Source organism: Pinus tabuliformis, chromosome 8 (genome assembly GCF_031772625.1).
Source record: "Pinus tabuliformis cultivar Carrire ecotype Pingquan chromosome 8, CPIR1, whole genome shotgun sequence".
NCBI lineage: Eukaryota > Viridiplantae > Streptophyta > Pinopsida > Pinales > Pinaceae > Pinus > Pinus tabuliformis.
In genome coordinates, this window is record NC_142294.1 from 849,635,936 (window position 1) to 849,640,323 (window position 4,388).

General features: G+C 32.5%; 1 pseudogene; it reads right to left on the reverse strand.

Moving 5' to 3' along the window:
* Positions 1–455: 455 nt before the first annotated feature.
* Positions 456–4,185, reverse strand: LOC149238235 (2S seed storage-like protein pseudogene; annotated as a pseudogene).
* Positions 4,186–4,388: the final 203 nt, after the last annotated feature.

The following is a 4,388-nucleotide window of genomic DNA, read 5'->3' on the forward strand; positions in this document are numbered from 1 at the left end:
TTGTATTTTTGTTGATGAAAAACTTACAAACAAAAAAATAAATCAAACTTAATTGTATCTTTGTTAATGAAAAATTCATAAACAATAAGCTCAATCAAATCTAGTTCAAGAATCAAGAAACCAAAGTAATTTAAAATAAAACTTTTCTTTGATTGAAAAATCTAACTTGATATAAGTATGTTTGAAAGTGTAAAAAAAAAAACCTTGATTTTGGGAGGAATAAAATATATACCAATTTTTAAAAGAAAATAACACTAAGTTACCTAAATGCTCATGGCTTCAAACAAATTTCAAAGAATTACACTAAGTTACCTAAATGCTCATGGCCTCAAACAAATTTCAAAGAATTATTTATAAGTGTGAAGAAAAAAAATCAATATCCATATAAACAAGTGCCGGTAGTCCCTGCCGAGGTCTGCCACAACAACACAATAAAAACGCTCTGTGCAACATGTCTAAACTTTCTGTTTTGCTAAAAACCTGTCTTCGTCGAACAAACTTGCTACCTTACTTGAAAGATCTTGCTGTGTGCACGGCGTTGAAAGATCTTTGTTGTCTGCATCACACAATCACATAATTCAATTAATCGAATTCCAAAGGACATCCAATTTTCATATTAATTTAATGCGTTCATAGAAGGCTATCACAAAGGCATCTTATTCCAGAGAAAACAATCGCATAATTCACTTGAATGTGTAATAAAACAACACCCAGTGTGTTGGACAAGTTTAATTATTAAATACAAATTATATAATTTAATATTTCAAAATGAACATGAGTGTACTCTTCAAATGAAATAGAAAGAGTGATGAACTTTTATTTTTATATAAGTGTAATTATGGCGAATTAGATATATATTTTTTTATTTGGAAATTTTATATAATATTTGTGATATATAATTTTTATTTTTTATTTTTTAATAAGTAGTTTTTATTTATGGAGACTGAATATTTTAAATCTTTATATTAAAAATCTTAATAAATGTAGTTTAATAATCCAGTCATTCCATATATTGTTGTATCAATTTAATACGTTAGAGAAGTTGAATGTTTGGGGTATTGATTGTTTCATAAACTTAATCTTTTAAGCACTCATGTTTCAGATTTAAACCAACTTTTCTCATTCACATAACAGTCACGCTTTCTAGGATAAAACAACTTCAGTGTGTAATTTGTTCTCTGGAGAATTTGGGAACTATAGGATAAAACAACTTCAGTGTGTAATTTGTTCTCTGGAGAATTTGGGAACTATTGATTCTGTCCTTGGAAGAGAGCGCAGAGAAACTACAGCTCTTTCCCGCGAGGTCTTTATTCAGAAATGCTGGAGACTATGCAGAGAAGTCAAAAAAATTACATATTATGTGTATGCTATAGGCTTAAATGAAGACATCTAAAGAAATCAATGATGCCCTTTCTTTTTCAAGAGCTTTGTATAGACTTTGGAATATGTTACAGCGCAGAGAAACTACAGCTCTTTCCCGCGAGGTCTTTATTCAGAAATGCTGGAGACTATGCAGAGAAGTCAAAAGAATTAGATATTATGTGTATGCTATAGGCTTAAATGAAGACATCTAAAGAAATCAATGCTGCCCTTTCTTTTTCAAGAGCTTTGTATAGACTTTGGAATATGTTACAAAGTTAAAAAATATTTCTGCATTATGAATATCAAATTCTTGTATTTTAGAATGAACAACGAATTCATTAACTTTTATTTCAGAATGAACAACGAAACTTTTAACTATATCATGTATTTCAGAAAGTTTAGTGTCAATGAAAAATTAAATATTGAAATACAGATTCAAATAAAAATTTGAGATCTTGAAATACCAATACCAAAAATTGAAAAATTGTATAGTTTAATTATGCATACAGACTTGAAATACCAATACCATAAAATAATTTGAAATGTAAAAATTGTATGGTTACATTACAAAATTTGAATAGTTACATTACACCCAAATTTCAAGAAAAAATAAATATTGAATACAGATTAAAAACTGAAAATTGAAAATTTGAGAATGCTACATTACGAAATTTGAATAGTTACATTACACCCAAATTTCAAGAAAAAATAGATATTGAATACAGATTAAAAACTGAAAATTGAAAATTTGAGAACTTGAAATAGGAAATTGAGAACTTCAAATATAGACTTGAAGAACCAATTAGATATAATTGAAACGAAAAAATTGAAAAAAGATTTCAAAATCGAAATATTTGCGGAGGATGTTTTTAATATTTTTCAGAAGAAGAAAATTAAAGGGAGGATCATTGATATTGATGACTCAATGAAGAAAAGAGAGGAAAAAAAAATTGAAAAAAAATTTCAAAATTGAAATATTTGCGGAGGATGTTTTTAATATTTTTTCAAGAGAAGAAAATTAAAGGGAGGATCATTAGTTGAAAATGCGGGAGAAACATAAATAAGCATGGATAATAATTCAATCATCATGTTAGCCTTTATGAAATTAATACATTGTAATATCAGCAGGCTTAAGGAAAAGAATACAATGAATATTTTACAAATTTGTGTTAGCCTTTATGAAATTAATACATTGTAACATCATCAGTAACATCATCAGTAGGAAGAAGGAAAAGAAAACCACGAATATTTTACAAATTTGCATTAGAGAGAAAAGGAACAAATTTGCATTAGAAGGGAACATTTATATTACAAAAAGATTATCTAAATTTATTTATAAATATCGTAAAGAAAATTGAAAAGAAAAAATCTTTATAACGATTAGTCAAAGATTTTGACTGGCAATAAGGATTTGAAATTCCAGGTCTTGTCTATTCCTTTCCTATATGCTCACTAATCTGGATAGGTTATGTTCACGCGGTACATTTTTTTGATGTATAGCCAGAAGCAAACACTGCCCAAAAACCCAGCATCCACCTTTTGATGCGAGGTCTTAACGAGAGTCATTCGTAACTCGTGTTACATAGGCATTTCGTTATGTTTGTATTTTCTGATTGTAATTAAGATATTTTAACAGGTTTCAATTTTTCTAATGAAAAGATTTACACTTTACTTGGCAGTGAATAATCAAGAAAGAGAGATACGCGAAGTTGGATACTAGATATTCTATTAGTCTAATTCCGCTTTTTTGCTTCAAAGCATATATTGTATTATTGTATTTGAGTTCATTAAGCGTGTAGTAAAAAAAAAGAGAGAACCTGCTTTGATGGTGACCATGAAAGGAAACAAAATGAATTTGGAATTTGGTCGCTTATTAGTCCTTTATTAAGTAAAGGGAACACATCCGGCTACCATATAAATGGTGGGCATTAAATGAAATGAGATGACTCTTCCAAACAGGAAAACTACAATTTCATAGCGGCTTAAGTTACTCCCTTGTTTATTTAGTTACGTAGACACAGTATCTATATTTTCTGGTCGTTGCGCACTTAAAAGCTGTTGCCCGTTGCGAAATAGCCTATCCACACACCATTAGCACATGGATTAGATTCATCAGTCAGTATGGATTAGCCCGTTTTAAGAAGAAATATATATAATTTACAGCAGCGAAGGTGGCAGACTAGATGTTGGATCAACATCAATAACAAATGACATCGTGAATAAATGAAAGAATGTGTTAGTCCACAGAATAATGATAGCAACATCCTACATACAGCTACAGGAATTAATTACTAGAGTTTAATATTAAATAGCGTTCATCAATCGATAGAAAGACTTACGAGAACGACGCTGAACGTCGCAGCGGTGGGGAGGCTGGCGGACGTTGCAAGTTTCTGGAAGGTATGCGGCTCTCTCCTCTGCCTCCTCCTCTTCTCTTCCACGTGATTCGCGGTGGCGGTGGCGCTGATTATGTGCAGCCTCAGAATCCATGAAGAGGTCCTCCATGGTTGAATCATACGATTGAGATTGATCGAGAACTTGCTGTATGGCTCGGCATCGGCATTGTGGAGACATTCTTTCCAATTCCTCGCAACATCTCTCCGATGGCTGCTCTCTCTGTCTTTGCAAATAGTCGCGGCACTGAGACAGTCGCCCCGGATCGCAGGACCGTTGTTGTTGCAAGCCCTCTCCATACATCATGCCTTCACGTGCATCAACAGTTGGGGCGCCCCATTGAAGGAGGAAGAGAAGGGTTACGCCTAAGCTCACCCATTTAAGAGCCAGTCTCGTAGTGATCGGAGGGGAGAAGACGCCCATTACTTTTCTTTCTTCTTTACCTTGAAGGATAGACAGTTATATGGAGCGGCAGTGACAAGGTTGGAAGACGAAGTGGATCCTAGTACTGTATTTATGGAGACGAAGTGGATCCTAATACTGTATTTATGGAGGTGTGGATCCTAATAGAAGTGCAGAACAAAACAACACGAAGAAGAGATCGAGAGTTGAGACGAACACATGTAACGCAT